Source organism: Oncorhynchus clarkii, chromosome 23, assembly GCF_045791955.1.
Source record: "Oncorhynchus clarkii lewisi isolate Uvic-CL-2024 chromosome 23, UVic_Ocla_1.0, whole genome shotgun sequence".
NCBI classification, from domain to species: domain Eukaryota; kingdom Metazoa; phylum Chordata; class Actinopteri; order Salmoniformes; family Salmonidae; genus Oncorhynchus; species Oncorhynchus clarkii.
Window position 1 is genome coordinate 11,588,791 of NC_092169.1, and position 25,753 is coordinate 11,614,543.

General features: G+C 44.1%; 1 pseudogene; it reads left to right on the forward strand.

The window, feature by feature from the left end:
* The window catches only part of LOC139382003 (serine/threonine-protein kinase VRK1-like), a 42,005-nt pseudogene extending 26,564 nt beyond the window's left edge, over positions 1–15,441 (forward strand).
* The last annotated feature ends 10,312 nt before the right edge of the window (positions 15,442–25,753 follow it).

Consider the following 25,753-nt stretch of genomic DNA (forward strand, 5'->3'; position numbering starts at 1 on the left):
GCCACCTGGCCAAAACCCCAGATAAATCTCCGGTAGTAATTGGCAAACTCAAAAAATCGCTGCACCTCCTTTACCATGATGGGAGTCGGCCAATTACGCACGGCTGCAATGCGGTCACTCTCCATCTCCACCCCTGATGTGGAAATACTCTAGGAAGGAGACGGCCTGCTCAAAGAAAATACATTTCTCAGCTTTGACGTACAGGCCATGCTCCAACAGTCGTTCAAGTACCCTGCGTACCAAGGACACATACTTGGCTCGTGTAGTGGAGTATATCAGAATGTCATCGATATACACCTCCACACCCTGCCCATGCAGATCCCTGAAAATATCGTCTACATAGGGTTGGAAAACTAATGGAGCATTCATCAACTCGTATGATATGACTAAGTACTCATAATGCCCTGAGGTGGTACTAAACGCTGTCTTCCACTCGTCTCCCTCCCGGATACGCACCAGGTTATAAGCACTCCGGAGATCCAGTTTCGTGAAGAAGCGCGCCCCATGCATTGACTCAATCGCCATGGCGATAAAAGGTAGCGGGTAACTGTACCTCACCGTGATTTGATTGAGACCTCTATAGTCAATGCACGGGCGTAGACCTCCATCCTTCTTCTTCACAAAAAATTAACTTGAGGAGGCGGGTGAAGTGGAGGACCGAATGTACCCCTGACGCAGGGATTCAGAGACATATGTCTCCATAGCCGCTGTCTCCGTTTGCGACAGGGAATACACGTGACTCCTGGGAAGCGCAGCGTCTGCCAGGAGATTTATCGCACAATCCCCCCCGTCGATGAGGTGGTAATTGAGTCGCCTTCTTTTTTCAGCAGGCGAGAGCCAAATCGGCATATTCTGGGTGGATGCGCACGGTGGAGACCTGGTCTGGAATTTCCACTGTGGTAGCACCAACAGAAACCCCTACACACCTCCCCGAACACTCTCACGACCACCCCGTGAGAGCCCTCTGTTGCCAGGAAATAGTGGGGTTATGATGAGCCCGTCAGGGAAGGCCTAGTACCACGGGAAACGCAGGACATTCAACGAGGAAGAGACTAATTTTCTCCTTGTGACCCCCCTGCGTCTCCATGGCCAGGGACAGAGGACTCTGGATGAGTATAGTGCAGACTCACCTGGGGTGACGCCAGAGTGCCCTGCCTGTTACCTCGACTCCCAGAGGAACCAACACGGCACCGACCGGCAGTGTGCCCTCTGCTGCCACACATGGTGCACATGGTGGCTCCTCCTCCTCCAGTCTCCCTATGCGCAGCCCCTCCCAACTCCATGGGCACCAGAGCGGGGGTGCTGGAACATGGCACCGACAGAGCCTCCTCTGGACGTCCGCGGTTGACCAGCAGGTTATCCAACCAGATGGACAAATCCACCAGTTCGTCAAAGGAGATGGTGGCATCCCTGCAGGCCAGCTCACGTCGGACGTCCTCGGGCAGGCTGCACTGATTGTGGTCAATGAGGGCCCTGTCGTTCCAGCCGGCTCCGGCGGCCAAGGTCAGGAATTCCAGGCCGAATTCCTGGGCGCTCCTCGTCCTCTGCCTCATATGGAAGAGCCATTCCCCCGCCGCTCTATCTTCGGGCGGATGGTCAAAGATGGCCCGGAAGCGACGGGTGAACTCCTCAAAGTGGTCCAACGCCGCATCTCCTTCTCCTCATACGGCGTTTGCCCACACCAGGGCTCTCACCGAGAGGTATGAGACGAGGGCAGACACTTTCTCCCTTCCCAAAGGTGCTGGGTACACAGTGGCCAGGTAGAGGTCCAGTTGTAACAGGAAGCCCTGGCACTGTGCTGCTGTCTCATCACACTCCCTGGGAAGGGAGAGACGCATCCCACTGGGACTGGCTCCGGATGGGACGGGTAGAGGTCACCCCGGTTGAGCTGGTTGAGGTATCGGGGAGACATCTCATCTGTTCAATGAGGTTGATGGTTTGGAGAACTTCAACTACGACCGTAAGTAAGAGACAGAAGCACGGTCCCCCTGACTCGAACCACTGGGAAAATCCCAAACACATATTTGACCGTGGTGAGTGGGAGGATTGTGGCCACAAAGACCACAACCAAAGAGCAAAGCCTTAATCTAAACAGAAGGATGGCTGGGATGTCACACTTCTTCAGTGCAATAGTTGTCTTCCCATTCCGGTCTCTGGCCTTTCTATTCTATTCACACTGACTGGTGGTCCTGATTGATGAATTGATACTCTGACTCTTTTTCTTTACATTTCTTACCCATCATGCTTATTTTATGCATGCATAATCACCAACTACTACTATGGCAAGTAGGTAGGCAGCAGGTAGCCTAGCGGTTAGAATAATAACCGAAAGGTCGCTGGTTCGAAAACCTGAGGGGTGCCGTACTACTGTGGATGACCCTGTAAAACAACACATTGCACTGCACCTATCCGGTGTATGTGAAAATATGTAAATTTGAAGTCGGAAGTTTACATACACCTTAGCCAAATACATTTAAACTCAGTTTTTCACAATTCCTGACATTTAATCAGTCAGTTAGGATCACCATTTTATTTTAAGAATGTGAAATGTCAGAATAATATTTATTATTTATTTCAGCTTTTATTTCTTTCATCACATTCCCAGTGGGTCAAAAGTTTACATACACTCAATTAGTATTTGCTAGCATTGCCTTTAAATTGTTTAACTTGGGTCAAATGTTTTGGGTAGCCTTCCACAAGCTTCCCACAATAAGTTGGGTGAATTTTGGCCCATTCCTCCTGACAAAGCTGGTGTAACTGAGTCAGGTTTGTAGGCCTCCTTTCTCGCACATGCTTTTTCAGTTCTGCACACACATTTTCTATGGGATTGAGGTCAGGGCTTTGCGATGACCACTCCAATACCTTGACTTTGTTGTCCTTAAGCCGTTTTGCCACAACTTTGGAAGTATGCTTGGGGTCATTGTCAATTTGGAAGACCCATTTGCGACCAAGCTTTAACTTCCTGACTGATGTCTTGAGATGTTGCTTCAATATAGCCACATAATTTTCCTGCCTCATGATGCCAACTATATTGTGAAGTGCACCAGTCCCTCCGGCAGCAAAGTACCCCCACAACAAGATGCTGCCACCCGCGTGCTTCACGGTTGGGATGGTGTTCTTCGGCTTGCAAGCCTCCCCCTTTTTCCTCCAAACATAATGATGGTCATTATGGCCAAACAGTTATATTTTTGTTTCGTCAGACCAGAGGACATTTCTCCAAAAAGTACAATATTTGTCCCTATGTGCAATTGCAAACCGTAGTCTGGCTTTTTTTATGGCGGTTTTGGAGCAGTGGCTTCTTCCTTGCTGAGCGGCCTTTCAGGTTATGTCGATGTAGGACTCGTTTTACTGTGGACATAGATACTTTTGTACCTGTTTCCTCCAGCATCTTCACAAGGTCCTTTGCTGTTGTTCTGGGATTGATTTGCACTTCACACCAAAGTACGTTCATCTCTAGGAGACAGAACACGTCTCCTTCCTGAGCGTTATGACGGCTGTTTGGTACCAAGGTGTTAATACTAGTTTGAAGTTAGGCCTTGAAATACATCCACAGGTACACCTCCAATTGACTCAAATGATGTCAATTAGCCTATCAGACACTTCTAAAGCCATGACATAATTTTCTGGAATTTTCCAAGCTGATTAAAGGCACAGTCGACTTAGTATATGTAAACTTCTGACCCACTGAAATTGTGATACAATGAATTATAAATGAAATAATCTGTCTGTATACAATTGTTGGAAAAATTACTTGTGTCATGCACATAGTAGATGTCCTAACCGACTTGCCAAAACTATAGTTTGTTTACAAGAAATTTGTGGAGTGGTTGAAAAACACATTTTAGTGACTCCAACCTACGTGTTTGTAAACCTCCGACTTCAACTGTATATATATACTTTTTTTGTGTTTTTTTGTGTGTTATGACTGGAGTGAGACAATACATTAGATGGAGCGAGTCGATTTGCTGAGGCTCATGTGAAACCATGAGTTCTTATGTCCAGGGCCTGGCTCCAGTCAACTCTCAGTGTTTATGGGTGGACATTTTCACTGTGATGGGCTGCAAACAACAAAAAAACAAATAAATTCATTTTTTAACATGGACTATATTGTTATTGGCAAATATTTAGGGAGACCGAACAAGAACTAGTCAAACTTAACACTGGTTTGAAACTGAAGTTACCCATTTACCTTGTGCCTGTAGTGGCATGATTTGAGCAATGCAAAGAAGCAAACACCTGAAATGACGTGTGTATTATACTATATGACTTTTGCATCCTTTGACTTTTGTATGAATTTATTTAAAAAGTAGCAGGTCTCATTTTGGATATTGTGTGTGTTGTGATCTTTTATAATATAGACAGGCCTACTGATCAGGTTGGATAGTCGTGGGCGTGTGTCCCTCACCTCGTACAGACGTCTGGTGGAACGATTGGCTGCAGTGATGGTCATTGCACACACCTGATCAGGAATGGCTGACTACAGAATGTAGGATCAGATAACAGATCCCACACTCCACACTGAAACTCTACAAGACACACCACAGAGTCACTGATCAAGACACAGAATTCACAGAAATCTCTCCTCCTGTCTCTCCTTTTCTCTCTCTCTAACCACCCCTCTTCACTTCCTCTATCCCACTACACAACACTTTCTCTTTTCTACCAGTCTATCCACCTCCCTTACACTCGCTCTCTTTTTGCATATTGCTTTTCGTGTAATGAGAAACCCCTTTTTTGACTCCAAGCGATCCATTAAAAAGAGGATGGCAGGTAAAATGTCAACATCTGGTCAAGTAAACTTTTCACTCTTCCGAATGTTAATGATGCTGAGGCATTAATCACTGCGGCGACAGCGGATAAACACGGCACCCTTTCAACCCATCCGCCGGCAAGTAAAAAAAGAAAAAGATAAATGGATAAATGTGTGATTAAAGCAATCTTGATAGTGGCAAGGATTCTGCCATCTTTGTTATTCAAATGATTTTTTTCTGCAAACAACCCAATTAAAGGGGATGCACACCCACCTCCAGCAAACATAGAAAAGAATAACAGACAGAAAAATATGTATCTGTTCACCACACACACGATTGCTCGGTAGAGGTAATTGTGAGGGCTAGGTGTTTGAAACAGGGAAATACAACGTACAGATTTTTCGTGGGTGGCAGGTGACAGGAATTCTCCAGAACATCACTGAGGTTCTGCAAGCCGCTGCAGTCCGGGCTCCTGAAAGACACGAGAAACGGCTCCTTCACACACTAATTACAGCCATGCAAATGAGGGAGAGACAGGGGGAAGAGGAGTTTGCAATTGTTGAATGTTGAAGATCAAGGCCATTATATGGAATAGGGTACAACGTTCATGTGGAATGTTTCCAACACTATAAATCAGGAAATACCATGGTATGGGACACATAACATAAGAAAATACCAATAAATAAATATTTGATTACCTAACTTAAATAAACCATAAATGCATGTTGGCATTGAGCTTGTTCCTCAAAGGGGAAAAAAGGGAAAATAATTCACACAATGAATTGGTGAATTACAAATCGACATTGTAAAAATACAGATTTAGAGATATATCCCCCTGCTAGTGTTATGTAATACAGTCATTATTTTGTGCCCTAAATATGATTTGTTTCTAGTGCTGTCAAGGGTTTTCCTGGATGCCGCACACAGGCTCTTACAAACAGCTATTCATATTTGACAACAGAGAGTCAGGCAAAGAGGAATTATTCGAATAACTTCGACAAACGCTCTGCTCTTGTCTGTTCCACCCCATCAGCCTCGTCTTTGTGTACAGCCATCATTGCATTCTGTTTGTTATTCTTAAATGCAAAAAGCAATATTTCTGCGTGACCCCTTCAATTTGAGGGTCGCTGCCTGCTTCAGTCTTGGCGACAGGAGTGTGTGTGTTTTAATATATTTTAGTAGCATTGCTAGGCAACCAACAATGAGTTCTGTGTGGTACCATTTGGCCAAGTATGACCTTGGATTTAAAGAAACAATTGGAAACAATTGTTGGGACTTGAATAAAACAAACATGATCTTGTTTGGTCCTCGCAAACTCTTACCAAATCATTATGTTATAAAATGTTTACTTTGTGTAGTCTACATTCAACAGGACAAATAATGTGCCCCCCAAAATAATCCATCCTTCCTTTTGTCTCCCCCAAATTGTTATTTTATTTTTTTAGTTTCAAGTCTACAGAAAATACTCATGTCAAAGAGGAAAAACATTTCAAACATAGAAAATCAGACAAAAAAAGGACAAATAAAACATTAATATTCTGTGGAAGTCTCTAAGAGCATTGCACACCTGGATTGTACAATATTTGCACATTATTATTTTTTTAATTCTTCAAGCTCGGTCAAGTTGGCTGTTGATCATTGCTAGACACCCATTTACATGTCTTGCCATAGATTTTCAAGCCGATTTAAGTCAAATCTGTAACTAGGACACTCAAGAACATCAATGTCGTCTTGGTAAACAACTCCAGTGTATATTTGGTCTTGTGTTTTAGGTTATTGTAATGTTGAAAGGTGAATGTCTCTCAGTGTATGTTGGAAAGCAGACAACCAGGTTTTGCATGTGCTTAGCTCTATTCAGTTTATTTATTTATTTACCTTTTTCTCCCCAATTTCGTGGTATCCAATTGGTAGTAGTTAGTCTTTTCTGATCGCTGCAACTCCCGTACGGACTTGGGAGAGGCGAAGGTCGAGAGCCATGCGTCCTCCGAAACAAAACACAACCAAGCTGCACTGCTTCTTGACACAATGCACATCCAACCCGGAAGCCAGCCGCACCAATGTGTCGGAGGAAACACTGTACACCTGGCGACCTGGACAGCGTGCACTGTGCCTGGCCCGCCACAGGAGTCGCTAGTGCTCGATGAGACAAGGATATCCCTTCCGGCCAAACCCTCCCTAACCCGGACGACGCTGGGCCAATTGTGCGTCGCCCCATGGGCCTCCCAATCGCGGCCGGCTGCGACAGAGATGGGCTCGAACCCAGAATCTCTGGTGGCCGGTAAAAACTGTTGAAAAGGCAGTTTGTCTGAGACTTTTTGTCCTAGACTTGGCACTTCGGTATCGCTTGCAGTCTATGACTGGGGTTTTTGACCATTTTTAGAGCCTTCCTCTGACCCCGCCTGGTGTAGAGGTCCTGGATGGCAGGCAGCTTTGCCCCAGTGATGTACTGGGCTGTACGCACTACCCTCTGTAGTGCCTTGCGGTCGGAGGCCGAGGAATTGCAGTACCAGGCAGTGATGCTCTCGATGTTGCAGCTGTAGAACCTTTTGATGATCTCAGGACCCATGCCAAATCTTTTTAGTTTCCTGAGGGGGAATAGGCTTTGTCGTGCCCTCTTCATGACTGTCTTGGTATGTTTGGACCATTCTAGTTTGTTGGTGATGTGGACACCAAGGAACTTGAAGCTTTCAACCTGCTCCACTACAATGAATGGGGGGATGCTCAGTCCTCCTTTTCCTGTAGTCCACAATCATCTCCTTAGTCTTGGTTACGTTGAGGGATGGGTTGTTATACTGGCACCATCCAGCCAGGTCTCTGACCTCCTCCCTATAGGCTGTCTCGTCGTTGTCGGTGATCAGGCCTACCACTGTCGTCTGCAAACTTAATGATGGTGTTGGAGTCGTGCCTGGCCATGCAGTTGTGGGTGAACAGGGAGTACAGGAGGGGACTGAGCATGCCCTCCTGGGGGGCCCCAGTGTTTAGGGTCAGCGTGGCAAATGTGTTCCTACATACCTTCACCACCTGGGGATGGCCCGTCAGGAAGTCCAGGAACCAGTTGCAGAGGGAGGTGTTTAGTCCCAGGATCCTAAGCTTAGTGATGAGCTTCGAGGGTACTATGGTGTTGAACGCTGAGCTGTAGTCAATGAATAGCATTATCACATAAGTGTTCCTTTCGTCCAGGTGGGAAAGGGCAGTGTGGAGTGCAATAGAGATTGCATCATCTGTGGATTTGTTTGGGCGGTATGCAAATTGGAGTGGGTCTAGGGTTTCTGGGAAAGTGGTGTTGATGTGAGCCATTACCAACCTTTCAAAGCCCTTCATGGCTATGGACGTGAGTGCTATGGGTCTGTAGTCATTTAGGCAGGTTGCCTTTTTGTGCTTGGGCACAGGGACTATGGTGGTCTGCTTGAAGAATGTTGGTATTACAGACTCAATCAGGCACATGTTGAAAATGTCAGTGAAGACACCTGCCATTTGGTCAGCACATGCCCGGAGCACACATCCTGGTAATCCGTCTGGCCCTGCAGCCTTGTGTATGTTGACCTGTTTAATGGTCTTACTCACGTTGGCTACGGAGAGCGTGATCACATAGTCGGCCGGAACAGCTGATGCTCTAATGCATGCCTCTTTGTTGCTTGCCTCAAAGCGAGCATAGAAGTGATTAGCTCGTCTGGTAGGCTTGTGTCACTGGGCAGCTCACAGCTGTGCTTCCCTTTTGTAGTCTGTAATAATTTGCAAGCCCTGCCATATAAGACGAGCGTCAAAGCCGGTGTAGTATGATTCAATCTTAGCCCTGTACTGACGCTTTGCCTGTTTGATGGTTCATCGCAGAGCATAACAGGATTTCTTGTAAGCTTCCGGGTTAGAGTCCCGCACCTTGAAAGCAGCAGCTATACCCTTTAGCTCAGTGTGAATGTTGCCTGTAATCCATGGCTTCTGGTTGGGGTAGGTACGTACAGTCACTGTGGGGACGACGTCCTCGATGCACTTATTGATAAAGCCAGTGACTGATGTGGTGTACTCCTCAATGCCATCGGAAGAATCCCGGAACATATTCCAGTCTGTGATAGCAAAACAGTTCTGTAGTTTAGCATCTGCTTCCTTTGACCACTTTTTTATAGGCCGAGTCACTGGTGCTTCCTGTTTTAATTTTTGCTTGTAAGCAGGAATCAGGAGGATAGAGTTGTGGTCGTATTTACCAAATGGGGTGTGAGGGAGAGCTTTGTATGCGTCTCTGTGTGTGGAGTACATGTGATCTAGAATTATTTTCCCTCTGGTTGCACATTTAACATGTTGATATAAATTTGGTAGAACTGATTTAAGTTTCCCTGCATTCATTTCTTACAGATAAGTGTATGTGTGGGGTACAGAGAAGAGGTAGCCATTCAAAAATCATAAAAATCATAAATCTCTCTGGGATATTTGGGACAGTAGCGTCCCACCCCGCCAACAGCCAGTGAAAGGGCAAGGCGCCAAATTCAAAACGACAAAAATCTCATAATTCAAATTCCTCAAGCATTTTAAAAATACAATTATCGTTCATCCAGCCACAGTGTCTGATTTTAAAAAGGCTTTACAGCAAAAGCACACCAAACGATTATGTTAGGTCACCACCAAGTCACAGAAGAACACAACGATTTTTCCAGCCAAAGAGAGGAGTCACAAAAAGCAGAAATATAGATAAAATGAATCACTAACCTTTGATGATCTTCATCAGATGACACTCATAGGACATTATATTACACAATACATGTGTGTTTTGTTCGATAAAGTGCATATTTATATATAAAATCTAATTTTTCATTGCCGTGTTACTTTCAGTAGTTCCAAAACATGCGGTGATTTTGCAGAGAGCCACATCAATTTACAGAAATGCTCATAATAAACATTGATAAAAGATACAACTATTGTACATGGAAATAAAGATAAACGTCTCCATAATGCAACCGTGGTGTCAGATTTCAAAAAAGCTTTACGGAAAAAGCATACCATGAAATAATCTGAGTATGGCGCTCAGAGACCAAAACAGCCAAAGAGATATCCGTCATGTATTGGAGTCAACATTAGTCAAAAATAGCATTATAAATATTCACTTACCTTTGATGATCTTCATCAAAATGCACTCCCAGGAATCCCAGTTCCACAAAAAATGTTTGATTTGTTCGATAGTTCATAATCTATGTCCAAATACCTCCTTTTGTTAGGGTGTTTGGTAAACAAATCCAAACGCGTGTGCAAGTCCAGCCGAAAGGTCGGACGGAAAGTCCAAAAAGTTATATTACAGGCCATAGAAACGTGTCAAACGAATCTTTTTAATGTTTTTATCATAAATCTTCAATAATGTTCCAACCAGAGAATTACTTTGTCTGTAGAAAAGCTAGCTAACTTTCACATGACCGCGCGTCACGAACTCGTGGCAATCTGCCAGACACCTGTCTCAATCCCCTCTCATTCGGCCTCCCTTCACAGTAGAAGCATCAAACAAGGTTCTAAATACCATTGACATCTAGTGAAAGCCGTAGGAAGTGCAAAATGACCCCACAGACACTGTATATTGGAATGGCAATGAGTTGAAAAACTACAAACCTGAGATTTCCCACTTCCTGGTTGGATTTTTCTCAGGTTTTCACCTGCCATATGAGTTCTGTTATACTCACAGACATCATTCGAACAGTTTTACAAACTTCAGAGTGTTTTCTATCCAAATATACTAATATACTATACTATTATATGCATATTCTAGCTTTTATGGCTGAGTAGCAGGCAGTTTACTCTGGGCACCTTATTCATCCAAGCTACTCAATACTGCCCCCCAGTCACCAAGAAGTTAAACACTATTGAGCCCATGCAACACAGATTGAGTCCATGCAATTTATTATCAGACTTTTTAAGCACATTTCTACTCCTGAACTTGTTTAGGCTTGCCGTACGTACCACAAGGGTTGAATACTTATTGGATCAAGACATTTGAGCTTTTACATTTTTAATTAATTTGTAAAAAAAATCAAAAAAACATAATTCCAGTCTGACGTTAAATGGGTATTGTGTGTAGGCCAGTACCAAAATCATCTACATTTCATACATTTTAAATTCAGGCTGTAACAGTTAAGGGGTGTGAAGACTTTCTGAAGGCACTGTACATATTTCATTTGTCTGTGATCACAGACATGACAGAATATGGTAGGTGGAAGCCAAGTTTCCTCAATACTCTGTGTTTGCTTATCAAATTGAGTCAGATCAGTTGATAGACTAAATGTGGGTAGGAGGAAGCGGTTTAAAAATACTGAAGCACAGTGTGCCGTCATTCAATACAGAGTACACATTCCACATTGTTCAGAGCAACAGACGGGTTACAGTTATTCAACTGACAGTCCAGTACAACATTGGTGCCCAAAGACCAATAAAAGAATGCACAACTTGTCATACTTTAACACAAATTGGGTATGGCAGCCAACGACCTTAGAGTTCCACTTCTTTCAGTAGAAAACAAGAAACTTTGGTTGCAGTGGGCTAAGGAACGAAACTGGAAAAACTGCCTGGTCTGATGGCTGTTTCAGACTGATGGGAGGACTAGGGTATGGAGAAAAACACATGAGTACTTGGGTCCATCATGCCCGCTGTCAACATTGCAGGCTGGTGGTTGTTGTGTGATGGTGTGGGGTGTGTTTTCATGGCACACATTGGGCCCCTTGATAAAAGTGGAGCAGCGTTTGAATGCCACAGGATATCTGAACCACAGGAGTTTGTGGCACCTTAATTGGGGAGAACGGGCTTGTGGTAATGACTGGAGCAGAATTATTGGAATGGCAACACATACATCAAACACATGGTTTCCAGGTGTTTGATGCCATTCCATTTGCTCTGTTCTGGCCATTATTATGAGCCATTCTCCCCTTAGCAGCCTCCTGTGATCTGAACATCATTGCCAATCATGTGAATCCCTTCATGGCAGCAGTGTTTCCGTCTGCAAATTTAGTTTTTCAGCAGGATAATGCCACAAGGCTTGGATTGCCCAAGAATGGTTCCATGAACATGAAAGTGAATTCAGCTTACTGCAGTGGCCTGCCGAGTGACCAGATCTCAATCCAATTGAGCATCTGTGGGATAAGATGGAACAAGCTATTTGGAGTAGAGATTCACTACCAGCCAATTTGACATATCTCTGAGGAGCATTGGAGTCAACTAGGGACAGAATCCCTGTGAAACGCTTTTGACATCTTGTAGAGGTCATGCCCCGAGGAGTTTAGGATGTTTTGAGGGCAAAAGGGGGTTCAACTCAATATTCGAAAGGTGTTCATTGTTTTTGTCGAAATTGCTCAAGCTCAGTACATTTAGTTGGCAATCATTGATGGACAGAAATATGTAAACCTAGTCTCTGATTTTCAGCCAGTTTTAAGTCAGGACTGGGCCACTCAACACCTCTTTAAAAGCCATTCTGGTCTATCTTTGGCTTTAAAATGTATTATGTATTTGTCCCGGTAAAAAAGACAACTCTATCCCAATGTTAGGTATTCAGAAGACTCCTTTCATATTTGTTTTGATCCTGACAAACTCTCCAGTCCCTGCCGGTGACAAGCATACCCAGAACATGATATTGACACCACAATACTTGACAATACAGAGGGTTTCACTCTATACTGTGTTATATTGGATTTGACCAAAATCTTACATATTAAATGTTTTATTTAGGCCACAAAGATCAGGCTACCTTCTTTTCACTTTGTTATACTGGCTGGTGATGTGGAGTGAATGCAATGTTGTTAATCCATCCATTACAAGACAATACTGACATTAACAAAGCATTATTCTAGTCATATAGATTCTGAGGTTAACTTACAAGGCAAAGCATGGACAAAGAGATGCTTACTAGGCCAGAAGCCTAGAAGCCTAGGCAATTATAATTGATCATGCAACCTTCCTCCGTGGACCTGATACAGGATAAGAGAGAAAACAAAGGCATTTAATTCCATTTATAACATCTGAAGGTGTAACCTTTCAACCATATAACCAACCACCTTTGACCAATGAAATGATACCAAGTTTACAGTGTAACCTGACCACCAAGGCCCAATCTCCACGGGTGTCACAGCATTTAAAGGCTTGTGTGGGAGATGAGACCAATGTAAATGTGATCGAATTCCTGAGAGGACAATAAAAATCCTTTGCATAGGATCACTCTGTACAGATACAAGTTACCACAGAGATAATACATCTATGTAGGTAGCATCAGATTTGTCCTATGTGAACACATTTAAGATAGATACCAAACATGGATACTAAATCATTATTCTATCACTCATTCAATAGTTAGTCCTCTGGATACTGTAACAGAGATATACATTTAGGCCCCTCAGAGGGGGAAGGGCTGACTAGTTCTTGGGAATGGTCCATTCCTTGTGTTCCTGGACGAGCTAACACTAGAACCCAGGTATTTTCATAAATCTATAACCTCCCAAAACTCGTCCAGAGACTCTAGAAGCAACAGGAACTGAGTGTGAACGTTGCTCAGAGAACTCTGTGTGAAGAACAGAACACAATGGCTATGACAACCTAAACCAGATTTCAAATGTGGGGGTGGATACTTCAATGAATTGGCCTAATTGAGAAAAATAATAATTAATTAATATAATTGTTCCCATACAAATTAGATAGTCATGATTTGCAGAAAGATTTGCATCTATAGAAAGGTCTGGTCTTGGAGAGAATTACTGTACATGTTGACTAATAATTTTCTCTGTATTAAAATTACCACAATTATAACTTCAAGCAACTAGCTATCTCAACCAAGTAAGTTGTATCTAATGGTTGGGAACATTTTTTTGCCTAAATTTGTAAGGTGAAGATGACATATCAGACTATAGACTACCAAGAAGATAGTATCACATAGACAAACATGATTTAGAAATTGATTCTACTCTTTAAGTTTTTAATAGAGGCAGGCGGCTCAACAAATCTAATTCCCTTGAACAAATTATTTGATTAGACTAGCTCTCTCCCCCATCACCACGACACACTAAAGAGGGAAACCCGACAGAAGTGAGAAGGAGAGAGAAAAAAGAAAGAGAGAGAAATGAACCAAAATTATGGGTCATTGTGCCAGCACAGTGCACACAATTTAGCATCGCACAGGTGCAGAGACTCCACAATTACTGGCCAATTAATGCCAGTGGCGTGATTATGGTTATGGCTCCATAGAAATACAGTGGACCCAGTAAAAGAGGGCTTGGTAACTGAATTCCTGCTGGATTTGAGTGGCAGGATGTAAGAGTGTCTGTGGAAAGCTTAGATTCGCTCAGTGCTCCTTGAGTGCCTTAATTAAGCCTCTTCATCTAGCACTGAGTAAAGACAGATCTATCCTCACTACATGCTAAACTACTGAGGAAACGGGAGTATATAACTGTACCTACTAAAACACGGCTAATAAAAGCAATCATCTAGCAGGTTTCAAATGGAGTAATTCAGTACGAATGGATACCTAAAGCCTATAATGATGGCTTGTGTAGACAATGAGGGAACAATGACGTATGTGCCTGGGTTTTCTTCTCCTGGCTGACGACAGGTATGATTCTAACCCTGTACTCTAATCTTTTATGACTGGTAGGTCTGGCATGTACGTGTGTACACGCACGGACTCACACACACAGACTGCTGGCTGAGGTTGTTCATGCTGTGCCACACCTGCGGTGGTGGGTCTGGTGCCCACCGATGGTCCTGCCCACCTGCAGTCTGATACAGACAACAATCACCACACACTGTTTTGAAAAGACACAAAACAGGCATGTAGTATGTACGTATACGCATGCATTGTCTGTCACTTGTTCTCTCTGTAATGTGCACACAAACTACAGAGTCTTTCTGTCCCTCAATTCTTTCGCACAAACACGCAGTGTGGCACATCTTGGCCCTGCAACAGAGCAGGCAATAATTACTCATTTAAATGAACATGTCAGGACAGCAGAAAGACAAGCCCTTCCCCCACAACACACACACACCAGATACTCTTTTCGCAGCACAGGAGTGATCCATCAGCTGCCCAGCAGGCAGACAGGCTCCATACGGCAGAGCTGTACTGAGCTGGTCTTCTCTGTATGGCTTGCCATGTATCACACACACATCAATAAAATACACACACCCACACACACATGTCGAGGCTCACATACAGCACACAGAACAAGAACAGCTGTCAGTGTCTAATGCTCAATATCACTGTCTGACTGAGAATGTGTGTGTTGTACCTGTGGTGTCCAGGTCATTGCCGGTGGAACAGGTAGCTCTGCAAAGCACTCTGGGGCCTCTACATAGTGCTGTGAATTGGAGGGGAACATGCCTTAACACCCCTCCCTGGGTACCTGTTAGCAATACTGTACAGTACACACTAAATATAGCCAACTGGCATAGTTTTTTTGGGCTATTTTTCCTGTTGCTTTCTCATGGCCATTTTTCAGAAGTTAAACCACGCCCTGTCCTTAACATCTCTTTCTTCATTTCTCTCCATATCATCCTTTCCCAGCCTGCCTGCCCCCCACCCCCAGACCCCACCCCACCCACATCTCTGCATGCCAACCCCTACCTTCTATCCTCTGACTTGGCTAGTGGAGAGGGGCTGGCGAGGAGGCTGGGCCACAGGGGGAATCTTTACTCAGAGATGGGGGCTGGCTGGTGGGCACGCGGGTATTTGGGCACAGGGTGAAACCAACCACCTCCTCTGGATATCATCAGGGCCAGCTACCACCAAGCTGCGATGATGCCATCCGTCTCAGCACTCTCTAACCCAGCACTGCCACCCTGCTATACCCAGAATATGGCCGCTATCGCCAACCAAGATGTGCTCAAAGTGATCTAGTTGTTGTACCTCCTCCATGCCCTTCTTAATCATTTTAAGAGGACCACAGAGATGTATTTCTACCAGATATGCCCACATGGTCTTATCTCACTCCTCTCCTCTGGTTTTGGAGGGTTGTATCATACCACTGAGTGTCTAAAGTGGATATATCTACACTCCCATCTCACAGCGTGTTGGCACTTCTCACACAGACTTCCCCAAAGTATGTTTGCCCTACATATGTCTTTTAACACAAGTACTTTATTTAAATACATGGATATTTGACTGTAATGTGTAAGAGTATGTCTTGTTTTTTATATTGACTGTTAACTTACAATGTGTGTGTTTTCTCAATTCAGGTTTCAGTTAGTTCAACTGTAAGTGTACATGTGTGTGAGAATAGACTATCATAGCATACAATGAGTGTACAAAACAATAGGAACAACTTCCTAATATAGAGTTGCACCCCCCCCCCCCTTCAGAACAGCCTCAATTTGTTGGGGCATGGACTCTTCACGGTGTTGAAAGCGTTACACAGGGATGCTGGCACATGTTGTATCCAATGCTTCCCACAGTGTAAAATTCTTGATACACACGGGACACTTGTGAGCGTGAAAAACCTAGCAGCGTTGCAGTTCTTGACACACTCAAATCGGTGCGCCTGGCACCTGTGCGCCTTGCAGCTTCTAACATACCACGTTCAAAGGCCCCGTTCAAAGGGGGTGCAACTTAGAAATTTGTTTGCATTTTTGTGAATTTGTTAGATACTACTTCAGTGTTGGAGCTAGGAACACAGGCATTTCTCTACACCAGCAATAACATCTTCTAAATACTGTATGTGTGTGTAACCATAATAATCAGATTATTTAAATACACTGCCCCAAAAAATAAAGGGAACACTAAAATAACACATCCTAGATCTGAATGAATTAAATATTCTTATTAAATACTTTTTTCTTTACATAGTTGAATGTGCTGACAACAGAATCACACAAAAACTATCAATGGAAATCAAATGTCTCAACCCATGGAGGTCTGGATTTGGAGTAACACTCACAATGAAGTGGAAAACCACACTACAGGCTGATCCAACTTTGATGTAATGTCCTTAAAACAAGTCAAAATGAGACTCAGTAGTGTGTGTGGCCTCCACGTGCCTGTATGACCTCCCTACAACGCCTGGGCATGCTCCTAATGAGGTGGCGGATGGTCTCCTGAAGGATCTCCTCCCAGACCTGGACTAAAGCATCCGCCAACTCCTGGACAGTCTGTGGTGCAATGTGGCGTTGGTGGATGGAACGAGACATGATGTCCCAGATGTGCTCAATTGGATTCAGGTCTGGGGAACGGGCGGGCCAGTCCATAGCATCAATGCCTTCCTCTTGCAGGAACTGCTGACACACTCCAGCCACATGAGGTCTAGCATTGTCTTGCATTAGGAGGAACCCAGGGCCAACTGCACCAGCATATGATCTCACAAGGGGTCTGAGGATCTCATCTCGGTACCTAATGGCAGTCAGGTTACCTCTGGCGAGCACATGGAGGGCTGTGCGGCCCCCCAAAGAAATGCCACCCCACACCATGACTGACCCCACCGCCAAACCGATCATGCTGGAGGATGTTGCAGGCAGCAGAACGTTCGGCGTCTCCAGACTCTGTCACGTCTGTCACATGTGCTCAGTGTGAACCTGCTTTCATCTGTGAAGAGCACAGGGCGCCAGTGGCGAATTTGCCAATCTTGGTGTTCTCTGGCAAATGACGTCGGGACGTCGGGCCCTCATACCACCCTCATAGAGTCTGTTTCTGACCGTTTGAGCAGACACATGCACATTTGTGGCCTGCTGGAGGTCATTTTGCAGGGCTCTGGCAGTGCTCCTCCTGCTCCTCCTTGCACAAAGGCAGAGGTAGCGGTCCTGCTGCAGGGTTGTTGCCCTCCTATGGCCTCCTCCACGTCTCCTGATGTACTGGCCTGTCTCCTGGTAGCGCCTCCATGCTCTGTACACTACGCTGACAGACACAGCAAACCTTGCCACAGCTCGCATTGATGTGCCATCCTGGATGAGCTGCACTACCTGAGCCACTTGTGTGGGTTGTAGACTCCGTCTCATGCTACCACTAGAGTGAAAGCACCGCCAGCATTCAAAAGTGACCAAAACATCAGCCAGGAAGCATAGGAACTGAGCAGTGGTCTGTGGTCACCACCTGCAGAACCACTCCTTTTTTGAGGGTGTTTTGCTAATTGCCTATAATTTCCACCTGTTGTCTATTCCATTTGCACAACAGCATGTGCAATTTATTGTCAATCAGTGTTGCTTCCTAAGTGGACAGTTTGATTTCACAGAAGTGTGGTTGACTTGGAGTTACATTGTGTTCTTTAAGTGTTCCCTTTATTTTTTTGAGCAGTGTATTTAGTCTTGTCCATTCACCTTCTAAATGGCACAAAGACACAATCCATGTCTCAATTGTCTCAAGGCTTAAAAATATATATTTTAACCTGTCTCCTCCCCTTTATCTACACTGACTGAAGTGGATTTAACAGGTGACATCAATAAGGGATCATAGCTTTCACCTGGATTCACCTGGTCAGTCTATGCCATGGAAAGAGCAGGTGTTCCTAGTGTTTTGTACACAGTGTACGTGTGTTCTCTTACCTTGGGCTTCAATTTGACGGTGACGACATGCTGTCGTCTTGAGGAGTTCTAAGCCCTATGTCTCAGTGTGCAGAACTGTGTCAATGAACACCAGCGTGGGAACACACAGATATCCGTCACTCAGTTGGTCAGACACATACTGCATACAGAGGTGACGCATTCTCACACACAGGCCGAGTCAGAGGGGTTTAGTTTAGTAGAGGGAATGCACGTTGCTCCCGTCATAGCCTATTAATCACTCCCCGAGAGAGGGAGTGGAACATCTACATTAGCGCTGTCCCTGTTCTGCCTCAGATCTCCCCTGATTTAGTGCACCATGTAGAAATCCCCCGTAGGTACAGATCTAGGACCAGCTTACCTTTCTCTAATTCTAACCTTAACCATTAGCGCTGGTAACGTCAAACTGACCTTAGACCAGTGTCTAGACTCTGTGGACTACTTTGTAATGGCACTGTTTCTGACGGATACGAGTATGATGCTTGAAAAACTGACATGTACACTGACACGTACTAAACTCAAATATGGCAACATACAGACACACACACCGTGATCCAACACAGCACTTCGCTCTCCTTTAACCTAGTAAAATACGCACATAATTTATTAACTCACTCTTCATGTCCATCTCGCTCAATTCATCTCCCCTTCCCTCATTCTATTTTTTTAGTGGTAATCTATAAAAATAAAATAAATCTGCATATCAATTTCACAGCTCCATTGTTGCGTCACAGTCCCATCTCTACTCTGCATTCACATGGGGCCTCCCGCCCCACATTAGCAGGGGCTGGCTGGCAATTGGCGTGATGGACACTGCGTGACAGTGCGATGCCCCACTGTGAAGACTGATGAGAGCCGAGCATTTGTAAAATATGACACTTAAATAACATCAATCAAAAAATCTAAATGTAACAACAGGAGCGGGTTGCTTCGAAAACAGGAACAGATGACACGTGTGTCTAAGTGAGCAGTATACGGATGGAGCTAGCTTTAAACAGTGGTGAAATTGTCATTTGTTACAGTAATGATGAGAACTGAGGTGCTCCAGCTGCAATTCCAAAGTATTTGACATCTATGTAGCAAGCCGTAGACAGTCAATTCTACTCACATGTGAGTTCATTCACATACTATTTCACCAGCAGGTACTTAATGTTTGGATAAACTATCAAATGTATCGAACATGTCTCTGGTGTACTTATCCTGGAGGGAGGCTTGAGATTAAGTGAAGCCATAAAAAACTCCTCATACTTTAGGAAGGTGTGACAACCTATACCGATTACCATTAAAACCAAATAGATGTATGACCATTTGGGGTAAAGGCAATGTGTACGGTTTTAGGGAAACATAAAGACAGATTGAAGACAGATTGAAGAACAATGCACAGAGGTGTACACAAACACACATCTCTTATTTCAACAATGACACACACAAGAAACATGTATTTGCCATGAGAACTGGTGAATATGGAATCAAGTTATGTCTATTTAATGATGCCCAACACTTATAAAAGCTGTGTTTAGGGTATTCAACCGGGAGGTACAGTGCATTCAGAAAGTATTCATCTCACCCCCTTACTTTCTCCACATGTTGTTGTGTTACAGCCTGAATTTAAAATGGTGTAAATTGAGATGTTTTGTCACTGGCCTACACATAATACCGAATATTGTCAAAGAAGAATTATGTTTTTCGAAATTCTTTAAATAAATAAAAATATTTAAAATGAAAAGCCGAAATGTCTTAGTAATTTATTTTATTCAACCCCTTTGTTATGGCAAGCCTAAATAAGTTTATGAGTGAAAATATGCTTAACAAGTCACATAATAAGTCACATGGACGCACTCTGTGTCCAATAATAGTGTATAACATAATTTTTGAATGACTACCTAATCCATGTACCCCACACATACAAATATCTGAAAGGTCCCTCAGTCGAGCAGCGAATTCCAAACACGGATTCAACAACAAAGACAAGGGGGGTTTTCCAATGCCTCGCAAAGAATGACACCTATTGGTAGATGGGTTAAAAAAAAAATCTGACACTGTCAAAATCCCTTTGAGCATGGTGAAGTTATTACACTATGGATGGTGTATCAATACACCCAGTCATTACAAAGATACAGGTGTCCTTCCTAACCTCAGTTGCTGGAGAGGAAGTAAACTACTCAGAGATGTTATCATGAGGCCAATGGTGACTTTAAAACAGTTAGAGATTTAAATGGCTGTGATAGGTGAAAACTGAGGATGGATCAACAACATTATAGTTACTCCACAATACTAACTGAATTGACAGAGTGAAAATAAGGAAGCCTATACAGAATATTCCAAAACATGCACCCTGTTTGCAACAAGGCACCAAACTAATACTGCAATTGTGGAAAAGCAATTCACTTTTGTCCTGAAAACAAAGTGCTATGTTTGGGGCAAATCCAATACAACATATTACTGAGTACCACTCTCCATATTTGCAAGCAAAGTGGTAACTGCATTATATTATAGGTATGCTTGTATTTGCTAAGGACTGAGGACTTTTTCAGGATAAAAAAAAGAAACTGAATGGAGCTAAGCACAGGCAAAATCCTAGAGGAAAACCTGGTTTAGTCTGCTTTCCACCAGACACTGGCAGATGAATTCACCTTTCAGCAGGACAATAACCTAAAACACAAGGTCAAATCTACACTGGAGTTGCTTACCAAGAAGACAGGGAATGTTCCTGGGGGCCGAGTTACAGTTTTTTTATTTGAAAATATATGGCAAGACCTAGAAATGGTTGTCTAGCAATGGACAGCAACCAATTTCACAGAGCTTGAAGAATTTTCAAAAGAATAATGGGTAAATGTTGCACAATCCAGTATTCATACCCCTTGACTTATTCCACATTTTGTTGTGTTACAGCCTGAATTCAAAATGGATTCAATATATTTGTTTTCTTACCCATATACACACAATACCCCATAATGACAAAGTGAAAACATGTTAAAAAGAAATGTAGATTTTTGGGGGGAAAATGAAATACAGAAATATCTCATTTACATAAGTATTCACACCCCTGATTCAATACTTTGTAGAAGCATCTTTGTCAGCAATTACAGCTTTGAGTTGTCTTGGGTATGTCTGTATCAGCTTTTAACATCTGGACATGGGGATTTTCTCCCATTATTCCTTGCAGATTTTCTCAAGCACTAGATGGTGAGTGGCGGTAGACATCAAACTTCAAGTCTTTCAACAGATTTTCAATGGGATTCAAGTCTGGGCTTTGGCTGGGCCACTCAAGGACTTTCATATTATTGTTCTGAAATCATTCCAGTGTTGCTTCGGCTGTATGCTTCGGGTTATTGTCGTGTTGGAGAGTAAATCTTTGCCCCCAGTCTATGGTCTTTTGCACTCTGAAGCAGGTTCTCATCAAGGATTTGACAGTATTTGGCTCCCTCTCTCCTTACCATCTCCCAGTCCCTGCTGCTGAAAATCATCCTTATAGCATGATCCTTCCACCACCATGCTTCAAGGTAGGGATGGTGTTAGACAGGTGATGAGCTGTGCTTGTTTTTTCCCAGACATAGTGCTTTGCATTCAGGCCAAAGAGTTACATTTTTGTCTCATCAGACCACACAATCTATTTCTCCAGGCGTGCTGTCATGTACCTTTTCTCAGGAGTGGCTTTCGTCTCACCAAGACCAGATTGGTGAGTCGCTGTAGAGACTGTTGTCCTTCTGGCAGATTCTCCCATCTCAGCCGAAGAACTTTGTAGTTCTGTCAGAGTGGTCACTGGGTTCTTAGTCACCTCCTTGACCAAGGTCCTTCATGCCCAGTTGCTCAGTTTGGTTGGACAGCCAATCTCTAGGCAGAGTCTGGGTAATTTCTGCTCTGACATGCACTGTCAACTGTGGGACCTTATAGACAGGTGTGTTTCTTTCTAAATCATGTCCAAACAATTTAATTGGCCACAGGTGGACTCCAATCAAGTTGTAGTGACATCTCAAGGATGATCAACGGAAATCGAATGTCCCTGTGCTCAGTTTGGTGTGTCATAGCAAAAGGGTGTGAATACTTACTGAATGTAAATGAGATATTTCTGTATTTAATTTCCAATAAATTTGCTAACACTTCTAAAAACATGTTTTCACTTTGTCATTATGTGGTAGTGTGTACAGATGGCTGAAATCCATTTTGAATTCAGGCTGTAACACAAGTCAAGTGGTATGAATACTTTATGAAGGCACTGTACCTACAGAAGAAAAGAGGACATATTTTTTTATTTAACTTGGCAAGTCAGTTAAGAACAAATTCTTATTTACAATGAAGACTTATCCCATACGACACTGGGCAAGAAGCGCACCACCCTATGGGACTCCCGGCTGATTGTGATGCAGCCTGGATTCGAACCAGGGACTGCAGTGATGCCTTTTGCACTGAGATGCACTGCCTTAGACTGCTGTGCCACTCAGGAGCCCATATATTTTCCCTTGGTTGCCAGTTTGAATATCCCTGGTTTAGGGCATAGAGGGGGCTAGAGTCAAATCAAATCAAATTTTATTTGTCACATACACATGGTTAGCAGATGTTAATGCGAGTGTAGCGAAATGCTTGTGCTTCTAGTTCCGACAATGCAGTAATAACCAACAAGTAATCTAGCTAACAATTCCAAAACTACTACCTTATAGACACAAGTGTAAGGGGATAAAAAATATGTACATAAAGATATATGAATGAGTGATGGTACAGAGCAGCATAGGCTAGATACAGTAGATGGTATTGAGTACAGTATATACATATGAGATGAGTATGTAAACAAAGTGGCATAGTTAAAGTGGCTAGTGATACATGTATTACATAAAGATGCAGTAGATGATATAGAGCACAGTATATACGTATACATATGAGATTAATAATGTAGGGTATGTAAACATTATATTAGGTAGCATTGTTTAAAGTGACTAGTGATATATTTTACATCATTTCCCATCAATTCCCATTATTAAAGTGGATGGAGTTGAGTCAGTGTGTTGGCAGCAGCCACTCAATGTTAGTGGTGACTGTTTAACAGTCTGATGGCCTTGAGATAGAAGCTGTTTTTCAGTCTCTCGGTCCCAGCTTTGATGCACCTGTACTGACCTCGCCTTCTGGATGATAGCGGGATGAACAGGCAGTGGCTCGGGTGGTTGTTGTCCTTGATGATCTTTATGGCCTTCCTGTGACATTGGGTGGTGTAGGTGTCCTGGAAGGCAGGTAGTTTGCCCCCGGTGATGCGTTGTGCAGATCTCACTACCCCCTGGAGAGCCTTACGGTTGTGGGCGGAGCAGTTGCCGTACCAGGCGGTGATACAGCCCGACAGGATGCTCTCGATTGTGCATCTGTAGAAGTTTGTGAGTGCTTTTGGTGACAAGCCGAATTTCTTCAGCCTCCTGATGTTGAAGAGGCGCTGCTGCGCCTTCTTCACCATGCTGTCTGTGTGGGTGGACCAATTCAGTTTGTCTGTGATGTGTACGCCGAGGAACTTAAAACTTACTACCCTCTCCACTACTGTTCCATCGATGTGGATAGGGGGGTGTTCCCTCTGCTGTTTCCTGAAGTCCACAATCTCCTTAGTTTTGTTGACGTTGAGTGTGAGGTTATTTTCCTGACACCACACTCCGAGGGCCCTCACCTCCTCCCTGTAGGCCGTCTCGTCGTTGTTGGTAATCAAGCCTACCATTGCTGTGTCGTCCGCAAACTTGATGATTGAGTTGGAGGCGTGCGTGGCCACGCAGTCGTGGGTGAGCAGGGAGTACAGGAGAGGGCTCAGAACGCACCCTTGTGGGGCCCCAGTGTTGAGGATCAGCGGGGTGGAGATGTTGTTGCCTACCCTCACCACCTGGGGGCGGCCCGTCAGGAAGTCCAGTACCAGTGTCTCGAGCTTGATGACGAGCTTGGAGGGCACTATGGTGTTAAATGCCGAGCTGTAGTCGATGAACAGCATTCTCACATAGGTATTCCTCTTGTTCAGATGGGTTAGGGCAGTGTGCAGTGTGGTTGAGATTGCATCGTCTGTGGACCTATTTGGGCGGTAAGCAAATTGGAGTGGGTCTAGGGTGTTAGGTAGGGTGGAGGTGATATGGTCCTTGATTAGTCTCTCAAAGCACTTCATGATGACGGAAGTGAGTGCTACGGGGCGGTAGTCGTTTAGCTCAGTTACCTTAGCTTTCTTTGGAACAGGAACAATGTTGGCCCTCTTGAAGCATGTGGGAACAACAGACTGGGATAGGGATTGATTGAATATGTCCGTAAACACACCAGCCAGCTGGTCTGCACATGCTGTGAGGGCGCGGCTGGGGATGCCGTCTGGGCCTGCAGCCTTGCGAGGGTTAACACGTTTAAATGTTTTCCTCACGTCGGCTGCAGTGAAGGAGAGTCCGCATGTTTTGGTTGTGGTCAGCTTTTCCGAAAGGAGAGCGGGGCAGGGCCTTATATATGTCGTGGAAGTTAGAATAGCAATGATCCAAGGTTTTTCCAGCCCTGGTTGAGCAATCGATATGCTGATACAATTTAGGGAGTCTTGTTTTCAGATTAGCCTTGTTAAAATCCCCAGCTACAATGAATGCAGCCTCAGGATATATGGATTCCAGTTTGCAAAGAGTCAAATAAAGTTTGTTCAGAGCCATCGATGTGTCTGCTTGGGGGGGAATATATACGGCTGTGATTATAATCGAAGAGAATTCCCTTGGTAGATAATGCGGTCGACATTTGATTGTGAGGAATCCTAAATCAGGTGAACAGAAGGACTTGAGTTCCTGTATGTTGTTGTGACCACACCACGTCTCGTTAACCATGAAGTATACGCCCCCGCCCCTCTTCTTACCAGAAAGAGGTTTGTTTCTGTCGGCGCGATGCGTGGAGAAACCAGCTGGCTGCACCGACTCTGATAGCGTCTCTCCAGTGAGCCATGTTTCCGTGAAGCAAAGAACTTTACAGTTTCTGATCTACCCTTGCTCAGATTTCATCAACCTTGTTGTCAAGAGACTGGACATTGGCGAGTAGAATGCTAGGGAGTGGCGTGCGATGTGCCCGTCTCCGGAGCCTGACCAGAAGACCGCTTCGTTTCCCCCTTTTATGAAGTCGTTTTTTTGGGTCGCCGGCTGGGATCCATTCCGTTGTCCTATTCATTAACTCATGACGCACCTTCTCAAGGCAAAAAAAACTCAAGCCCATTTAAATGACCAGGCACATAGAAAGCCTCTCTTACCTGCACCAATCAGCGGACAGAGCTATTAATGCTGCTGCCAATTAAGACACTAAACAAATCTCGAGTGCTTTGAGATAAGTCCGCTGCTTCTAACGCCCGCTGCTTCTAATGCCTGCTGCTTCTAACGGTAATACAACATTGACATTACGTTACTCGTTACACATAACTTCACCCCCTCCCTTCCCCCGATTAACCCTAAGAGAAAGGTCTTCAATCTAACCAATTTTCAATAGTTCCTATTATGCAATTGTTTTTAGTCGCCAACAGATGGCAGTACACCCCCACAACCTCATAAAAAAACATGCTATTCATCACT